At 37.2% G+C, this 21,588-nt stretch overlaps 1 pseudogene; it reads right to left on the bottom strand.

Annotated features, from left to right (window-relative positions):
• Positions 1-2,774: 2,774 nt before the first annotated feature.
• LOC143690536 (ribosome biogenesis protein BRX1 homolog) overlaps positions 2,775-21,588 on the bottom strand; it is a 94,666-nt pseudogene continuing 75,852 nt past the window's right edge.

The following is a 21,588-nucleotide window of genomic DNA, read 5'->3' as shown; positions in this document are numbered from 1 at the left end:
TCCTTCACACCGCAACTATCAGAAGCAAAATATAAAAGTAAGCAACAGTTTCCAAGTATAATTTCTGATTTACCGTTAATTTAATCTTCCCCCCACTTCCTTGCTCCTCTAAAGTAGGCAAAGATATTGTATTTTTCGCCTAAAATGTTTTGCTCCTATTTCTGGATTTCTAAGGTGGATTTCTGTTTTAAAGTCCAAAAAGGTGATGAGGGATCCCATAACCTCTCCGGTCCTGAGAGTAGCCATGAAACTCTGATGGTGCACAGTAGCCACTTCCCCTCTCTCATGGCTCTAAATTTCAAGGAGTGATTAAGGCTCTAATTATAAACAAACAAACACACAAAAACCAAAGGGGAACCACTGCAGAAGGGAAAGACCTGATACGCATCTTATTTTTTTTAAAAAAAAAAAACCTTATTTTTATATTCACTGAGAAGACAGTGCATTATTCTTAGTTGTCTAATTGGTGCACAATTTCAAGCACTTCACCCATTTAATCAACCAAGTTAGAAGGTTCTAAAATAAGCCTGACTATTCATGGTTTCTATTGACACTGTGAGTTCAGGAGGAAAAGATAACTGATTATCTTTAATTAACTAAAGGACATCTTTAGTAAAAAATATATTGACCTAGTGAGTGGTGTTGACACTAGTAATATCTGCTGTATACCAGAGTCCCCTACCAGCCCCTGCCTCACCAAAGAATCAGCCTGTGACGTTACCAAGTTGACCATTGGTAGCATTTGGTGCGAATTCCTCTCTGTGGATGAGAAACATTTCCAGTGGGGTGAAAATGAAAATGAGCCACGGTGGGAGACTGGAGCACAGAAAACAACCCCTTCTTATGCACTATAGTCACCCACCCTGACATGCTTTTTATCTTAATGTAAATAGAGTAAAAAAATATAGATCTGCTGAAGGAGATGAAAGAGAATTGGAAGTTACTTTCTTTCTTGGTACAGTTAACACAGTTGGAAAACTTTCCCTGTGACACGGGTAGCAATGGCTTGGAGGAGAAATGGGCATTTATTTAATGGATAGTCTGTAATAATGCAGACTGACCGATAAAAGTAGTAGGGTGTGCTACTCCACATGGGGAAGGAGTTATGGAAGGGGAGATGGATCGGTACGCTGCCTCCCCCAGAAATGCGGCTTGTGTGCTGAGATGAGGGTCATGTGCCTGAACAACTTTCTGGAATTACTGTCACCCTAGTCCCTGATGAAAGAACATACAGTCCTAAGTTACCTCCCCAACAGCCAAATGATTTTCTCGGTTACTACACCTCTAATAAATTGAGGGTCAGTGGGAGTTCAGATTTATGCCAATTAACTTGAGACACATCAATCCAAAAAATAAAGCAGAAATACCTCTTTTTTTTGTGCTCTCTGCAAAACAGTTTTCTCACTCATTTGTCACCAACACAGACATTTTATGGGAAACACTTTTCAGTATTTACTTTCTAGTTCAGCTTTCACAAATAGTTGAAATGAATAATTTAATCTGGTATTCTCCCTACCCACCTACCCAGCAAATGCTGGCTCTCTTCTAATCTGGGTTTTTCTCAGTGTTTAGCAGGGTGTGATTGACACAATCCAGTGACAATTTAGACAAGGGAGAAATATCAATTTAAAGAGGAAATGCCAAGAATTGTAAAAGAAAAATGTGACAATGAGCTAGAAGCCTCAAACACACAGGTTATGGCATTGTCAGGTAACTATAAAATAGAGGGGAGGGGCAGGGAAAAAAAGGAAAACCATGTGGCATGTAACTGCAGCTTCCTATTTCTTCTCACACTCATCTCAAGACTTACTTGCTTTCATTTTCTACACTTGCAGGAACACTGACCTTATTTGTGTTACTGGAAACCTTACACTTAAGGAACAGTTTATTTTGACTTGTCTATTCATCTAGTGGTATGACAGTCTGAAACTAACCACAGGATGCTACTTGTAAAAGAAGAGAAATTGGTCCTTAATTCTTTAGTCTAGTTATATTCATCAAACTTTCAAATTATTTGTTCAATTTTCTTTTTTTATTCTTGTGCCTGGTGAAGTCATATACCAGTAAGCATGAGAGGTAAACATTTGATTGGACATGCCATTAAATTAGTCTAGTTTTTCAATAGGCCACAAATCTGGGTCTACTAACAATTTATAGGGGGTCATTATTTCTCTTACTACTGGTGACTATAACCTGGGGCAAGTTTAAGCAGTTTCTAATGTTTATGAGCTTGCAAATGCTTTCAAATCTATCTGTGAAGCTGGGATCAGTTACCATCCCCTCTTCAAATCTTGTTTCTTGGCTTCTTTGCTGCTTTTGACACGATAATGTTGTCACCTTTTGCTGGACAAAGTTTGTGTCTTTAACTTCTATGGCAATCCACTCTGGTTTTCTTTTTATTGAACACACTTTCCCTTCCCCACTCGCCACCCAACCTCATATTTGTATGATCTTGGGCAAGTCACTTAACTCTGTATACGTCAAATGTAAAATGAGAGGGTAAATATATTACTGTAAGATTCATCTTCCAACATTATTCATTTTTATTCATTCACTTGGAGAATTTGCCAGTTTAATTTTTTCTTTTGATGATAAAAAACCAGACACCACTATGTTTATTTAGAAAAACAGACTGCTGAAGCCACAAGAAATTCTTGACAGTTAATCTTTCTTTCTTTTAAATGTCATTCTAATTAGCTGTAAGACAGTCTTGGATAAGAAAAGTGTTTACATATTGAATGCAAGAGAAAAAACAAATTTGGCTATCCATTGATTCATTTTACATTCCCACTGTTCATCTCCTGGCTCATTTTTCTTTGTCTTTGTATATCCTTTTTTTGCTTTCAAATTGACTTTGAGCTCTGGTTTTACCCAATGAATTTCTATTGGTTTTTCCTCAACTGGTATAAGAAAACATCTTCAGTGGCATCGTGTGGAAGAGTAATCTTTGGCTCTTTCTCACTTTCTACACACATTTCACTTGCTGGTTCTCTTTGTATTTTGCAGCTGTGATGGACCTTATGGTATACTGGTGCAAGTTTAGTGACTGGAAGTGAGGGTTTGCCTAATAAATTGGTCCTCTAAGACGTCCCTGGAAAATCTTTATGAGAGTTAAGACAAAAGGATTTCCGATTTCTGCAAGAGCAGCATCTTCTATGATCTGGAAGTTTTGCAACTATATTCTGTCATCCAAATGGTGTAAGTAAGCACATGGTCCACAATGGCTGACTTTGGGGATGATATTGTGGTTTATAAAAGATCTGAATTGGGAGGCAATGGTGGCTCAGTGGCAGAGTTCTCACCTGCAGAGCCGGAGACCAGGGTTTGATTCCTGGAGCCTACCCATGTCAAAAAACAAACAAACAAACAAAAAAAGATCTGAATTAATAGTTTTTTTTTTTTAAACAAAAAACAGTGTGGTGATTCATCAAAATTAGCCAGTTAAAAGACAAAAGGGTCTGAAAACACTTCAGTTTCCAGTGGGCTATAGCTCAGCCAAGGTATGAATATTATGAACAAGGAATTTAGCAGACTCTCCATGAGGTGAATTTAAATGCCACCTACAGAGATCCTATTTTATCTTGATTTCAAAAAAAGATACATTCATTGAAACTTTTCATTTCACAGATTTCATTAATGAAGAATAGCTTATCTTTACAAGCCATTTTAGTATCTTCTTTAGAATGAAGCATCAACATTCTTAAGTCTTGCTTTATATATCCTGCTCTGAGATTGTTTCCTTTGGACAGAAAGATAAGAATCTGTTCCTTATTTTCCTACTTGGCCTTGCAAACAAGGCCCCGAGGCCTCGTCTTCCCTACATCCTCTGCTGGTTGCCCAGTAGCTAATATCTTCTCTGTTTCTTTTTGGCCACTTCACCTGGCTGTCTGTCACGTTTCTTCTCGACCACTGCCATCTTGCCTCACTGCGTTTGCTCTTTGCCTTGCTTCTCTTGCCTGTTTATTTTTACCTAGTAGTGTTAAATAAGATAAACTGGCCAATTGCCTCGGGAGTTGCCAAGAACAACCCTGTTTCGGGAAATGGCAGGGATCTTTTTAAAGAAAATCTCTGACTAAGGACGTCACTTTCTAAGAGAGTGGTTCAACAAAGTTGTAAGTTTTGCAACATTTAGTGATTACCTGTTCTCAGTTGGGTGGGGGTAGTCTATTAAAATTGGACTAGTAGGCTATACTAAACAATGAATATCTATTCCCTGAATTGCAAGACTCTACTACATACGAAGAACTAAAATGTCAACTAGTTGTTGTATTTTCCTACTTGGAAATGCCCTAATTTCCTTTGTAAACTGCTGTAATCCATCAGCCATTTGACTCTCACTTCTACTTCCCTTGTTTCTCTTTCAATTAACCTGCAACTTTGGTGATGCTGGAGACTTTGTTTCTTTTAACTGTACTTATATATGAAAAAGCCCTAAATCTATTTTAACAACATTCAAGATATACATACTGAATAGTGCTGGTGGGAATACCATCTTTTAGAGCAAGACTGTAACATTTTGGAAGAGTCAAAATATATTCATATCTGTTGACCCAAGAAATCTACTTTTAGGAATCCATTATAAGAAAATTATTTAAACTACATTTTTGGAAATCCATAAGCCTAATTATGTTGTTGCTTTCTCTCCCCCACATTGAAAGGAGTCCAAACGACTAATAGCAGGGAAATTAAGTAACTTATGACACATTAATTTGATAAATACTAAACAACCATTAAAATATACACCAAAGCCATGTAGTCCCACGGGAAATAGGTATAGTATCATATATAATATAACATAATGGCATGTGAACTGAGCAGCATACAAAATTCCTGCAAGAAATAAACCACATCTTAATTGTGTGTTTAGCAGGTTATAAATGAGTCTTTTCTTTTTCTAAACTTTCAATTATATTTTTTATATTAGTTATATAATTGAAAAAAATATCGATGTTGAAAGCTTATCTCATTTCCTTTCTTCCTAAAACCTTGTGTGCTGGTTTGAAACTGTTGTATACCCCAGAAAAGCCATGTTCTTTAATTCTCATTCAATATTGTTGGGTAGGATCTTTTTGATTAAGTTATGTCCATGGAGATGTAGCTCCACCCATTCAAGGTAGGGTCGCTTACTGGAGTCATTTAAGAAGAACCATTTGGAAAAAGCTTCAGAGCTGTCACAGACAGAGAAACATGGAGGTGCAGAAAGAAAATACCTCTGGGGAAGGTGTTTGAAATGAGAAACCTGGATAGGAAGCTAGCAGACATTACCATGTGCCTACCCAGCTGACAGAGAAACCCTGAATGTTAAGTTATCTTTCTCTGGATGCCTTAGTTTGGACATTTTAATGGCTTAGAACTTGTAACTTAATAAATTCCCTTTATAAAAGCCAACCCATTTCTGGTGTATTGCATTCTGGTAGCTTTAGCAAACTAATACACATCACCAGTCTCAGGCTTCCACTCAGCTATCAGTGGCCATGCATCTTTTCAGTTTTCTAGATGTTTTGCACTGGATTTCTTAGTTTTCTATTTCTCCTTTCATTTTACCCCACATACTCAAACTGTCTCTAAATGCAGTGGAATCTTCTTCTAAGCCACAGTCTATTCATTACCACACTTACTGTCACAATCCAGGCTTTCTAGCCACTACTGCCAGAATGTGTTTAATAGCCCCCAAATACCTTACACATTTTCTTTCCTAAACCCTACCTTTTCTTTTTGTTATCTACCATTTTTAAATTTGGACTTCAGTGTGTGTTTTACCACTCTCTTCTATAATCTCTATTCAACTTCTTACCTTATTTTACAAATATTTAAATTCTCTACTTTGGCCAAGAAGGCTCAGCTGGGTTCCACTTCCATGCTTTATAGCCATCAATCCTTCTCTCTCCTCCCTCAAGACCCACTCTTCAGAGCATATTGTCTACCCTGTCCACGTTTAGTGATGTTCTACTTCATGTATCCTCAATTCTTATTACCATGAAGCTTAGTGAGATTCACGTGTGATAAAATATATGAAAAGTATTATGTAGATATCGGGAATACTGTTGTTATAGTGTGGCATAATTCTTAGAGAATTATGGTTGATGGTTAATATTTTTTTAATTAAAAAAATGAATTCTAGAAATAGACAAATGAATATAATATCAGTCTCAAACAAAATATGAAAAGGGATTATGCCACTCCATGCTTTTATTTTCAGTGAGGATAGAAAACGGCAGCTAGTAGAAGCAATAAAAACAAAGTATTCATTTTGCAAGAGTTCATTGACCTGATTCAGGGATACACTTATCACACAGTGTCAAAAAGAAAAAAAGTATGAAATATTGAAAAGAAAAAAGATTTTTAAAAGTCAACCAAAGGTCCAAAGTTTCAAACTAACATCAAGAAGATGAAATAGGGTGGGCCACAGTGGCTCAGCAGGCTGAGTCCTCACCTGCCATGCCAGAGACCTGGGTTCGATTCCCGGTGCCTGCCCATGCAAACAAAAAAACAAAACAAAACAAAAGAAGATGAAATAAAGTATAGGGAGATATGACTCCTTTTGCTCAGGCCTATGAAATTGGCTGCTCAACTCCGGATGTGTGAGACTTGGTTTAATAAAAGTCCATGCAAAATAAAATGCCATAGGTTTCAGTTATTATATCTCTAAAATAAGCCACAAAGTCTAAGGGATGCAAAAAAAAAAAACCACGGTAATTTTAAGGTAGAGTAATAGAATAATAGGATAAGAGGGTCTGGAGCCAGGGAAGAACAATTCTCACTTTATCCTGAACTTATTGCATCAGACCTGGATAGCCAGTTTAATTCTGGGGGGCTTATTTTAATGGTGAAATTAAATAATCCAGGGGTAATACAAGCTATTGTTACTGAGCAAGAGCTCACTGCTTGACACACACACGAGCTGATACTATGGCACTGGTATTTGAGAAAAGAAAGAGCTTTAATGCGAGGTTGACCAGCAAGGAAACAAAGCTCAAATCTGTCTCCCCATATGAGATGAAGCAAGATTTTAATTTTTTTTAGTTATTTTAAAAAAATAACAACAAACAAAAACATTCTTAACATATGATCATTCCATTCTACATATATAATCAGTACTTCACATTATCACATAGTTGCATATTCATCATGATCATTTCTTAGAACATTTGCATCAATTCAGAAAAAGAAATAAAAAGAAAACAGAAAAAATTAATACATACCATACCCCTTACCCCTCCCTTTCATTGATCACTAGCATTCAATCTACTAAATTTATTTTAACATTTGCTCCCCCTACTATTTATTTTTATTCCATATGTTTTACTCGTCTGTTGATAAGGTAGATAAAAGGAGCATCAGACACAAGGTTTTCACAATCACACAGTCACATTGTGAAAGCTATATCATTATACAATCATATTCAAGAAACATGGCTACTGGAACACAGCTCTACATTTTCAGGCACTTCCTTCCAGCCTCTCCATTACATCTTGACAAACAAGGTGATATCTATTTAATGCTAAGAATAACTTCCAGGATAACCTCTTGACTCTGTTTGGAATCTCTCAGCCATTGACACTTTATTTTGTCTCATTTCACTCTTCCCCCTTTTGGTTGAGAAGGTTTTCTCAATCCCTTGATGCTGAGTCTCAGTTCATTCTAGGATTTCTGTCCCATGTTGCCAGAAAGGTCCACACCCCTGGGAGTAATGTCCCATGATGAAGTAAGATTTTATGGAAATTGGAGGTGAGAGGTGGGGATAGAAATGGAGATGTTTGACTTGGCCTAGTCCAATTGGCTATAGAGTTGTCCATATGTGGTAGAGTGAATTTTAGGCCTACTCTTCTTTACTGAAGGACCTCTCACATTTGATTTGCTTCCAATGTCTCCTTGTCCTTGAAATATTGATTCTAAGGGAGGTGATCTCTGCTCCTGGTGTCTCAATCAGTTGAGGGACAAGAGTCAGTGTTTTCTGTCCAAGCTCAGGTTATATGAACTGCAGTAAAGCAAGCTCAGAAGAAAAGGTTGCAGGAAAAGAAGACATCTCCCCACAGGCCAGTTTTTCCTGACTATGGCTTTACTATATGACCAGAAAGAGAAACGTAAGGTAAACCAAGACAAATGAGAAAGAGGTTAAAAGAAGTGGCGGTATTTAGCGTAAAAAAGAGATAACATAAGAAGTAGTATGGTAGCTATGCTCATATACTCAACAGGCACTCAGGTGAAAGGGACAATATCCAACAGTCTGGCAAAGATTTGAAAATGATTTTTAATGTGCTACAGGGGCCTGAAATGCTGAGATGCTGACCAAAGTGGTCCCATTATGAAATGACTTTGCTGTCAAAGAATAAGTCAGATAAATTTTTCTTTAACAGTTTCTCTGTGCCTGGCATGTACATCTGAACCATTCTATAGAAATCAACACAAGAAGATTAACTAATGCAAGTCAGAGACAGGGAGGGCTGCTCTGTGTTTCTGATGCTAAGATAAATCCCCTGAGGAGGTCAAGTAAGAACTTTTCAATCTTTCAATTGCACACACAGATCTCATAGCATTTTAGAGGAACATTGAAGATCGTAAAGACTGGCAAGGGATTTGTGACATTTGGAGTTAGGAAAAGATCATGGTCTTTTGTTTTTCTTCAAAATTGTTCACCATGTCAACTATGAAATGCAATACCTTTACATCAGTTTACCTTTGTGATTTATTTAGATGAAATCCATCTTAATATTAATTAAAAAATATGGCACCTGCCATCTTTTAAACATAAATGAGTTAGAAAGATGTAAGTTTTTGTCCATTTTTAACTCCATTGCCAATAAAAAATTGTCAAGATAAGAATGAATATAGAAACATACAGAAATAGATTACAGTCAACTTCAAAACCACCAAACATCTCGATCATTTAAAAATAGTAACTTTTCATGAATCTGGAGCTTGTTAATTTTGAATTGCTGAAAAAAATAGTTACACTTCAGGGTATTGTTAAGAAAGTAAACTGTTTTAAGAAAGAAACACCTTATCTAAGAATTATATTTTCAACACAAAATAAAATTATTTATTAAAATACCAAGTGCTAGTTAATTGATATTAAAGGAGGTAGTATTAAGCACTCAAATTTTCAAACCACAATTGAAATGAAAGATCATTTAGTATATTTTTCAGCTTTCAGATGGACTCTGAAGCTAGGAGAGGGTAGGTCTTCATTTAAGCTTTTACAGCTGCTTACTGGGGGTACGAGGCATCACCCAGGTCTCCCAGTTCATGGTGAAAGACTCTTTTTATAACATCATAGGGAAATTGAAACCCAAAGTAAATTAAGTCAAGAGATGCCATATTGAGCACTGGAGATTTGTTCAATTATTATTCTAAACCATGGTAGGAAAACTGTATACAAAGGAAATGTAGCTCTTTTCTTAAAGGAAATCCTACTCTTCTTTGCTAGGAGACAACCTGAAAACCTAAAAAACAATACAAGAAGAATCCTTAAAAAAGCAGTTCTATGAAGGCCCAAGCAGAGACACTCAAATGTCTAGCTCCCTAATGATCTGTCTTGATAAAAGAGTGAAAATTTACAGTCATTCAGAAATGGTGGATGGCATATTCTTTGTATTATTTATTTCTTAAAACTGGACTTGGTAAGAATTGGGCAGGAGGGAGTTCCAGGGTTATAGTCTCTTGTGAGAACCTATAGGGAATCTATACTTGGTTCAAGTATAGACTAACAGGAGTCCCATGAGCTTGACAGCCAGCCAGGCAGAGGCAGGGGGAGTGTCCTCTTATAAAGTGAAGGAAGGGCGGCCAGGTGGGCTAGGGGAATAGAGATGAATGGAGCCACAAAGGTGGTTGAGGATTGATACTTTGTACCATCACAAAAATTATTTTAGTTTAAGTATTTATTTAAACACTAATTTTACCCACCACTCCCATGGGAAAACTCACCAAAATATCTCTTTGCTTCTTAGTGAATACTCCAGAACTAATTAAATGCAAATTGTACCATTAGGTAACTGACCTGCAGTACAGACATATTCATTATATAAAAGTCAGTTGGTTCATTAGATAAAGTCATTCAATATAAACTGTAAGGCATTTAGCAAAGGTGATGAATTTTATTTTAAAGACATGCTATCTCACAAAACATCATAAAGAATCTGTTGCTTGCTAAGGGAACTTCCATGTAGCAATAAGGCTATATCATGAGGTGGCTAAAGGACGCACTGACTGAGAAGTAGATTGGCAAATGACGCTGTATACTTATGAACAAAGGTTAAACTGCTACAAAAAGAACAGTCATGAGGCATGCAATGAAGTGAATGAACATGTGCGACACTTGGTGAGGCAAAATAAGTCAAAAACAAAAGAACAACAATGGTATGGTCTCTTTTAGAAAATTCTTAAGGAAAACAGGGGCCGAGATTGTAAGCTTTTATAGCAGACACATTAAGTCTGGAATGATGATTATTATTTTTGGATATCCAGAGGTTGTTTTATATATATATATATATATAAACCTGATATTAAGAGATAAGAATGAAGCTGATCAGGTTGAGGTTAAAGTAATTTGGAACACAGGGATAAGGAAGACAGTGCCTATATTTTAGAACCACACATACTCTTTGAGACCAAAGGAAGAAATGTTTATTTGGTCTAGAACTGAAATTTTCTGTGGTGCATAATCTAATTCAACCTATCTGTATAGCTCATTTGAACAACTGAAACACAGGGAGCCCAGAATAAGAAAGAGGTCCTTTAATTCTGTATAGATTGTTGTAATCCCTGAATATATCCTAGAGTATATTAAGCAGATAATCAAAAAGTACTGGGTGGGACATGGTGGCTCAGCAGGCAGAGTTCTCACTTGCCATGCCGGAGACCTGGGTTCAATTCCTGGTGCCTACCCATGCAAAAAAAAAATTGTATTGGCAAAGTCCCTTGAAGAATGGGAGAAAGAATATAGAACTATTAAACTTTACCATCAAGGAACCCCCTGAAACTGTGTCAAACTTTAGGGACACCCAAATCAACAGGCCATGGCCCTCAATCCTGAGGTTTACTCTTGTGAAGCTTATGTAGGTAGTGGAGAAGCTTACACTACCTATAGGCATGCCTAAGAGTTACTTCTGGAGGACCTCTGCTGTTGGTCAGATGTGGCCTCAGTCTCTCTAAGCCCAACTCTGCAAGTGAAATCATTGCCCTCCCCCTTATGTGGGACATGACATCTAGGAATGAAAGTCTCCCTGGTGACATGGGAGATGACTCCCAGGGATGAATCCAGCCCTGGCACCATGGCATCAACAATCCCATCATGACCAAAAGGGGTCAAAGAAGAGTAACTAATAATGTATCAGTGACAGAGAGAGTTCAAATAGAGTTGAGAGGCTACTCTGGAGGTTGCTCTCACGCAAGCTTTATGTAGACCTTGCTACCTATCATAACCTGCCAAGTTCCAGCCAGGACCATTCCAGCCAATCCCAAAGAACACCCAGGGCAATATATAAGATTCCACAAGGGTTCTATATGCTAGAGTAATTTTCTAGAAACTACAATCTCCAGATGGGTCCCTGGTCCAGTTAAGTACTGAAACCTAGAGGGCCCAACGTCTTCAGAATATCAAATAGTTCCATCTCCGTACCCCATATCAGTGACAGGCACTTCCAACATGAAAAAGTTAGAATGGTCAAAGCCCGAACACCCCTAAAGAGAAGGATGGAAAGATCAAAGGTGATGGTGGAGTTATATAGTGAAGATAGGATTTAACAAATGAATATGAATGCTGAATCATTAAATTGATATCTCTTTTAGTCTCCAGTATCTTACAGCAGCTATAAGTAAAAACTTAAAAACTGTGGAATTGTAACCCATGTCAAACCCTGAAATATGTTCTACAACTAATTATAGTGCTGTACTTAGAAATTTATTGCTTTTTTGTATATATGTTATTTTTCACAAAAAAAGGACAAAAAGTTGATTGTGATGAAAAAAAATATTTAAGCCTTTTAGCCTCCTATATTCTGGAACAGTTAGAAGGAAAAAAAATATGAGAGGATCATATGGAGCTCATGACAAACTTTTCAAACTATTGCTTTTTTATTTCTTTGCTTTGTATATATGTTATACTATACAATAAAAAAGTTAAAAAAAAAACTATGCCATCAATTTAGAGAAGACAACTAATACTTAAAAAAAAAGTCTCAGTAGCATGAGGGCATGGATCCAGAATATTGAAAAGTAGTATTAAATCATTTAGAAACAAGTGAAAAAAGAGGAAGGGATTCAAGATAATTTTTGTTTCTTGTCTCTGGAAATATCCCTTAGAAGTGCATACTCCCAGCCCTCCATGATCTTCTGAAAGATATAACTCTGTGGGTTCTATCACCTTATAATAGTTGGGTATATTTGAATTTAAACATCTTAGTCTATAATAAATTCTCCAGCAAAGACTGATGAGTAAAATGTAGCAACACCTGCAAACAATCTTTATCAGGAAAAATATGACCTTACCCCAAGGTGTTAGAGAATGTATTAATTACTAATGGTGTCCTAAAACCCACCTAAACTACTGGAATACTGGATATCTATGTGACAAATAAAGGCTTGTTATTTTTGTCAAGAAGAAAATTGACATAGATGTTATATATTCAACATGAGCTACAAGTTATAGCCAATAGTGTGAAAACCTATGCAATATTAATTTATAAAATTTACAAATAAAAATTTTCATGAGATTGAATGGAAACAATTATGTGCTCAGCCAACAATAAAGCTAAACTTGATAATATCTGCAAATCTTGGACCATATTTAATGAAATCCTTCAGTAAGATGATAGCATTTTCTTTTTTCTCCAGGGACCTATAGATTATGGGGATAAGGGAGGGAGGACAAGACCTTTTATTAACACTTTGCTCAAATACTTTGACTGACTTAAAATATCTCATTTCTTTTAGCAAGGACTAAGTGATTGACTCTGGATTTTTACTAAAAGTTGATTAAACTAAACTTTCTCACAGTGCCTAGAGATTCCTTGCCTCTGAATCCTCAGTGGAAAGAGATGTTAAGATTTAGGTGGAGCTACAGGTAAGTCTCTGATTCTTCTACCTGCGTTCAAGCCATGCTACTTGGGAATTCTGTTTAGCACTTGTGCTGATTTGAGGCTGTTGTGTACCCCAGAAAAGCCATGCTCTTTTTCCCTAGTTTGATCTTGTGTGGTCAGACTTACTGTTTGGGTGAGCTCTTTTTTATTAAGTTGTTTCCATGGAGTTATGACCCACCCAAGTGTGGATGGGACCTTTTGATTAAGTGGTTTCCATGGAGATATGTCTCCATCCATTCACAGTGAGGGTTAATCCACTTACTGGAGTCCTTTAAGAGGAAACCATTTTGGAAAAAGCTCAGAACCAACCCAGACAGAGATAGGTTGAGACATAAGACATAGCTTATGGAGATATCAAGAGAAAATGCCCTCAGGGAAGCTGTTTGAAACCAGAAGCCAAAGACCAATAGATGTCAGCCACATGCCTTCTTGGATCATCCTTTCTTGAGTCAAGGTATCTTTCTCTGGATGCCTTAGTTTGGATATTTTTATGGCCTTGAAACAGTAAACTTATAAAGGGGATTTATTAAATTACAAAAGTTCAGCCATTTCTTCTTGATTGGATTCCTGCAGCATTAGCAAACTAATGGTACTTTACAGGTTGTTCACAAGACCTTTGCTTTGGCCTTCAGCAGAGTACGTTCTAAGACAATACCAGGATGGTGATTTCACAGTGACTTGGAGGATGGCTTGGGACTAGAAGGTTCTAATTCTATTGCTGCAGGCTGTGCTCCCAAGGGCAGCTGAACTACTTCCCAGAGACAGGCCTGGCCACACTCCGAGGTTTTCTTTCGGCTGTATATCAAAGATGGATGAATTTCGTTTACAATTTATGAAACTCTGGAAGGGTATGAGAGATCCATGGAAAAGGAAGATCAGTTATACTAAAATCCTATTTTTATTGGATGGAGCTGGCCTGCTCCCACTGCTGACCTAGAGAAGTTCCAAAACCTGGATGTTACTGCTTTCTTGGTGAAGATATTCTTTCTGACTGGTGACAGGGAACCATCACGCCATTATCCAGGTGTTACTGTTTAAAGCCAAAATGTAATAATCAGCTCTGCTATTAATTAAACTTATATGCCTGCTTGATACTGGGTACTGTCCTTGGTATGATGAGGGTGGGGGTAGAGGGGTTGAAGAGTTGGACTCTCTGAAGTACAGAGAGACATATTCTAAGGGTTCCTCCATTTTAGTGGTTACCAATTCTGAGTCTGTGCTCATGAGTTTACTATCTAGAGTAAATGACATTAACTAAGCAATTACCATGTCCTAAGCACACTCCTAAAATTTATTCTGTTATTCAGTTCATTTTCACAAGAATCTCATTTAGTGGGTATTATTGTTCTATTATTGTTACACCCTATTTTCTCTGAGATGGAATGGATTCAGAAAAGTTAAATGACTCATCTGTGGCCACATAACCCATCTTCTGACTCAAGGTCCAGTGCCTGCCATCACGCCATCTCTGCTTGTTCTATCTGGCTACTCAGAAAATCTGCCTTTTCTGTTATGACTTTGCTGGCCAAACAGTGGTTCATGAATCCCAATTTGGGCATCACTTGGGAGCTTGTTTGAAATGCAGATTCTTGAGTCCATCTGTGCCTAATGAGTCAGAATCTGAATTTCAACAAGATCCCCAGGTTATCTGCATGCTGTCTGAGATTTCAGCAGAAACACTCCAAGAATTGTCCAATGCAGCTAAGAGGAAAACCCCTGCTGTTCCACTCTGGCAGGATGAGGGAAAATTAATTTTGACTCCATACCTCTAAGTTCTTGCCAGAATCAGCTTGTTACAAGATTTCACCGAGAAGGCAGTTTCCTGTCACAGACCTTGAAAAAAACAGTCATGTTTCTTACAAAGACCTTGAATTCAATGATTCAGTTAAGCAAGCATTATTTGCTAGGCACCATGTGAGGTGCAGGTCTTAGTAATTTCTCAATTTTATACTCTGTTTATAATAAAGTTTGATTTGTATATTTCTTATTGCTGCTTCATTATGATTCACTCGTTCACTCAACAGACATTTAAATTCATTTAGACAGCAAACACCTTTCTACAATGTGCAAGGAACCAAAGAAGTCCATTATAATTACGTACTTGTGTTTTCACTCAAAATTACATCCTGAGGCAATTCTTCAATGGGAGCATGTTTTATAAAGAAAAGTTTTTTTTTTTTAAATCCTGGTAATTTTATTACTTATTTTATGGTTAGCAGAACTCTTCCTTTAGGGTTTTCATAAGTTTTTATCAACATTATGTTGGAAAATCTCACAATGTCCCAAGAATGGATGAAGACTTAGGAAACCAAATATAAAATTAAGTCCCTCAGGATAGGTTGTCTCCATAATAATTTAACTTGGATGCTATTCAAAATCAGTGGTGGAAAAAATTTTCACTCATTTCCGTTTTTATTTCAAATGTTTTTTTTCTGTTCTATGACTGGAAACTTCATAAAGCTCTTTTTTTTTTTTTTTTTGAAAAAAAAAAAACACCAACTTTGTTAAATACTTAGGTCCTCTATTAACACCAACATCCTACCCTGGGAACAGTACTTCTTTATGGAAAATGATACCTCTTAAGGAGATGGCATAATCCCAGGAAAAATACCTCATCGGGTAATTTAGTTTAAGATGCAGAGACCTAAGGCATAAGACTTCCTCTTAGCGCTGCACAACAGGATAATCCTACTTTTATATGGGATTCTTGGGGGAGTAATTAGTGATGAGGGATTCAGACTATTAGGTTTGTTACACCTTGAAAGATGTTTTTAAATGTTGTAAAGAAGGTCATTGAGGTCGAGAAGCTGACCAGTAGTAATTTAATATTTTTAAATCAGTTTTTATTAAGTAATATGCAATCAAATACACATTTTAAGGGCATAATTCAATGAGTTTTGACCCATTCAACTACCACACAACCAAGATATAGAGTGGTATATTTCCATCATCCTAGAGTGTTCCCTCATTTATTGACTATTTACTCTCTTATAGGCACCTTGTTAAGTGATTTACTTGCATTATTTCTTTTAATCCACATGAAGCATTATGAAACAGGCATTAGCATCTGCATTTTAACAATGAAAAAAAAACAGGGCTTAGGGATGCCAGGGAATATACCCACAGACATCCAGCTGCTTGGTGAATGTGCAGGACTTGGATCCTGGATGCCTGACTCCAATTTCATGCTGTTTCCCTGGCCAGCACAGAACCCCTGAAGACCCATGCACCAAGATTCTAAAGGGCAACTTTGGCTCGGGAGTCCCACAGCCAGGCCACACTTGGCATTCTCTCCCTCCTTTACTCTCACATTTTATGTACTTGACTGTGATCAGTGCTGGGTTGCAAGCCACGTGGAGGGCAGGACAGCTTAGTACTCTTACTCTTTGCCTTCATTGCAGAACAGAGATTTACACAGTGGCAAGGCAATACATATTGGTTTAATGCATAAAACAAATCAAGTCTCATAATTTCATCTTTATCTGGCTCTTTATAAATCTATATACATTTTAATTTTCCCAATAATATTAGAGGTGTTATAGTTACTCATTTCATGTCTACATGTTCCACAGCTCTACAAATGCTACAGAAATAATCCTAAAGATGAATCATCCCAAGCCTCACTTAGAATAATGAGAAAATAACAAATAGAGTTTCTGTTTTTTGAGCATTTACTACTTACTACGCTCTGTGGAGAAATGTTTGCCCTATTATCAGTGCTTAAAAGCACAGTTCTAAAAACAGTAGGACCAGGTTCAAATCCCACTTCTACTTCTTACTTGTGTGTGTTTAGGAAAATTATTTTATCTCCCTCTTCCTCAGTTTCCTCATCTATGAAATGAGAAAAGTTATAGTACCTACGAGGGTTATTGTGAGAATTAAATGATTTTAAGTGATGAGTACCTGGCATAGTGAAGTCACTATTTTTGTTTTGGCTATTATTATCTCATTTGATTTTTGCATGATATAAATGATTTATTTTTATAACGTCTAAATGCTGTGTGGTGGTACTAGTATGCCAGCACCTGGCTGGCATTTGAGTGTGTATTGTAGTGGTGTATTATTGGTCAGAACAATTTTAAGGGAGCAGTGAAGTATCAATTTAAAGAAAGCCTGTAGAAGTTTATCTTAATTAATGACATTCTTGACAAGAATTGTGGATATATTCCATGGACACATGTGCTTTATTTTAACATTTGCATAAATATGAGTTCATGTGAACAATAACAGGTTTCTCTAAAGGGTTAAAATTTGTTTAGTCAACAACAGTCGTTATGTCTGAATTCAGCTAACAGACACATTATAAGTAGTAGTCCCCGTCACTAATCATTTTTACCACAGACAAAATTTAAAATCTTTGGGTGTCATTTCTCATTTCTCTGGAAATCTTTTAAACTACTTCCAGTTGCAATAAGGCATAGATTTTTTCTACTCATATTTACTCCATTGGAGGCACAATCATCCCTCAATTTTCTTGTTTAAATTTGCAATGGTAATATACAAATATAGAACAATGTTAGCACATACTAAAAAAGCATGATCTTCATATATTTAATAATCCATTAAAATTTTTTAATTAAAAGTTATTTCTATCATCTCTCCACAGTTATAAAAATTCCAAAGTATAAATTATTATACATCTTGATTTAAAAGTAAGAAAAAAATTTTAACTTCTACAGGTTAGAATTTCTGAATTACATTGGTAGGCATTTAGTGGAAGGAACTAGAACATTAAACCTTAAATATTTTGTATTTCAACCTCAATTAAATTTTTGAAAAGCTGTAAATGTGTTAACAGGCAGAGTCCACTCAATACCTTGATATCCATAAAGATGAGATTAATCTGGTGGATGGAAAGTTGAGTACTAGACATGCTGGACATGCAACTGCGTGGTCGCCTCTTAAGTTTTTGCCCTATGAGTCACATAAAATGAAATATACACATGATAAAAATTGTAAGCAGTATAAAAAAAGCTCTATAAAAACAAGTAAATGTCCTTTTCTCCATTAACCAGCAAATTTGATGTCTTTAAAATCATTAAAACAGTCACAAATAATTTGTGAACTGAAGTCAACCTTGGAGTTTTTTTATCTGAAAATAACTCAGAGGTCTCTGGAATTGTGTTGATTGTTTTATATATTACTTCTGTTGCAGTGGAAAGCCATGCAATCTTCAATCTTCTTTAAGAAAAAAAAGAGCACTGCAACATGGCAGGACACACCTACTGCCTGGAGACACGCAACTCCCTTCTCCATGGATCTGCTCATGGCTGCAGGGAGGGTCTCTGGTATCATCCTTGAAATTTTACTAACATACTTACTAACAAGGCATTTTCACAAAGTTAAGAAAAAGTTCTCTTAAAATGAGATCATCTGGTCCTTATAAAATGGAAAGCTTCACTCTGTCAGAGATTCAATTCATCTGGTCATTACTTAACAGAAAAACATCTTTATTTAACATTGTAGGAAAAGGCCTTAGCCATCATGACCCGCTCATAAATTTAAAAACAGGTCCAGGACGGGTCACCGTGTCTCAGCAGGCAGAGTCCTCGCCTGCCACGCCGGAGACCCGGGTTCGATTCCCGGTGCCTGCTCACGAGAAACAAAAAACCCCAAGTCCAGTCTTTTCTAAAGAACAGAGGGAAGGCAAGACAACTTGGGACTAAGGATGGAGAAGGAAAATTCCTTCTGAGAAACTCTATGTCCAACGATGAGAAGCTAGGTATTTTTCCTCCAAAAAACACTTGCTCTCTGGATGAGCAGGAAAGGCTTACAAGAGACGCTGGCTGCAGGAGGTCAGCCCAGCCCAGATGCAATGCCTCGGATCCTTCAGGCCAGTTGCACATCCTTCGGGCAAAGGTTGGCTGGCCAGCATGTGAAGAGAGGAGGTAGGCGTCCCTCGCAGACATGAACTAGAAAAGTTTCTGCTGCCTCTTGTAAAGCCAACAGGGTTAAAGTCCACAACGCGAGGGAATTTAGCACATATTTCTCCCACCTGGAGGCTGAAGGGCAACTTCCTTATCAACTGACCTGCGCTCTCCTGAAGCTTTTGGATCTCCTTCAGAATCCGAAGTCTCTGCACACCACAGGAGGAAGTGCCGGAGGGGGGGCCCTGCCCTCCCTGCGTCTGTGGGGGGCTTCTGGCTTGCAGCTCCGGCTGCGCAGGGGCCTCCCACCCCTCTCTCTCCTGGACTTCTGGGGCGAAGGGAGGGTGTCTGGGGCAGGCCAGGAGAGCGCCCTGGCCACGTGCTCTGGAGGAAAGTTAGCACCCAGCTCGCGTTCCAACAGCCCTCACCGCGTGCAGTGTTTAAAATTCCTCGTTTGATTTCTTTAAATCACCATTTAAAAATGATCTTTGCTCTTTCTTTCCTTGACTATTTCCTAAAATTAAGGAGAATATATTTTTGAAAACCCAAATGGGTAATAGCCTCCCACAGTTCAAATTGGGCTACAAAAAATTTAGCTTTGACATCTGAATGATTTTTGCCTTTTGTCTGGTACTACAATCAGCATTTAATATAATAACGGTCTTTAAACACATATAATAATAGCGTTTTACTAATTGTAAAATTAACATGTATTACAGACAGTTATTATTCCTAAAAGCCTCATTCTAAGGTAAAAATTGGAGGAAGGAGGCCTAAATGGCTGATGAATAGTTCAGAACCCACTTAGCTGACATTAGGGCCAAGCAAAGGAATGAAGGTACATTTTATTTTATTGGGGTGATTACTAAAGGTGAATATTTAGGCAAGACAGAAGCAGGAGACACTTAAAACCGCCATGCCAGGGAGACTAGACAAACTTCCTGGAAGAGTTGTTTCTCAGGAATTACACATCAAATGTTAAAAGGGAGAAGACACTGCAATTGAGAAATTAAGAATTCATAAGTAGCTATGATTACTGAATTACTACATTGCTGTTCTTACTTTGTAATGTATCAGAATAGCATGAAGGAAGTATGTGGAATTACTGAGCTGTAACCCTGCTGACTTAATGTTTTATAATGATTGTATAACTATGTTATTTTGTGATTGTGATTGTGATTGTAAAAACCTTGTTACTGGCTCCACTTATATCTGCTTATTCTGTTGCTCAACTTTAGAGTCTTATGATCACAAAAGACAGCTGCTAATGTTTACCAATAAAGGAAATTAGGTCAGCCCAGACATAAGCCACTTATTAGTTTGTGAAGCTGCCAAATGCATTATACCAGAAATGGAACAGCTTTTAAAAAGGGAATTTAAAAAGTTACAAGTTTACAGTTCTAAGCCTATGAAAATGTCCAAACTAAGGCATCAATGGAAAGGTACCTTAATTCAAGAAAGGCCAATGCGCCTGGAACATCTCTATCAGCTGTGTAGCCACGTGGCTGGCATCTGCTGGTCCCTTGCTTCTGGGCTCCGTGACTTTCAGCCTCTGTTCCTGTGGGGGTTCCTCACTTTGCTTCCCTGGGGCTGGCTTTCATCTCTTGACTTCTCTTGGCTCTCTCCAGTTTCTGCCTTAAGTAGCATCTCATGGTGATGTCTGCTGGGCTCCAAGCACCTCCAAACATCTGCTTCTCTGTTCTATAATGCAACTGTTCTCCAAGTGTCTACACCTGCTCTCTGTCATTTTGTGTCAGCTCTGTCCCCTTGAAAATATTTTATTTTTTAAAGGACTGCAGTAACTAATCAAGACCCACCTGGAATGGGTGGAGTCATATCTCCATCTAATCAAAAAGGTCACACCCAGAATTGGGCGTGCCACATCTCCATGGAGATAATCTAATCAAAAGTTTCCACCTATAATATTGAATTAGGATCAAAACATGCTTTTCTGGGGTACATAATACCTCCAAACTGGCACACCCACCTAATTCCTAAACCATCCTATTAGATAAAGCTGGATCTAACTAAAATTGGCCCATCTGACATGTACAGTAGCTTAAACTTTAACCTGTAAGTCCCCTATACCTCATTATAATACTAAAAATCACATCCATTTTCATATTAAGGCAGCCATTTTCTTACATACCTTCTGTGACTAAGTATGTACTCCATCTGCACATGCCCAATAATTAGATCACCTCTAATTACATCATCTAGCCATTGTGCTCATTAGTCTAAAACCTGGCCTTTTTTTTTTTTAAGCTAATCTGTGTAGTGTTTATTTTCACCATTAATATACTCAGGATACAATATTATTTACCTAGTATATACTATATAAATATATGCACATATATAAATATATTCAAGTAAATGCAGAAAAATAAATATTTATATAATTTAATCAACATACACCAGAGCCTTGGATAATTAATCATTCACTTCTCTTTGTTCATATGGTTCATTTTTTTTCATTTCAATCTACTAAATTTATTTTAACATTTGCTCCCCCTATTATTTATTTATTTTTTATCCATATGTTTTACTTGTCCATCGATAAGGTAGACAAAAGGAGCGTCAGACACAAGGCTCACACAACCAGTCACACTGCGACAGCCATGTATCATCATACAATTATCTTCAAG

This window comes from Tamandua tetradactyla, chromosome 7, assembly GCF_023851605.1.
Source record: "Tamandua tetradactyla isolate mTamTet1 chromosome 7, mTamTet1.pri, whole genome shotgun sequence".
In the NCBI taxonomy this organism is placed as follows: domain Eukaryota; kingdom Metazoa; phylum Chordata; class Mammalia; order Pilosa; family Myrmecophagidae; genus Tamandua; species Tamandua tetradactyla.
The sequence above is the reverse complement of the archived record's forward strand: the minus strand, read 5'-3'. Positions and strand labels throughout refer to the sequence as shown.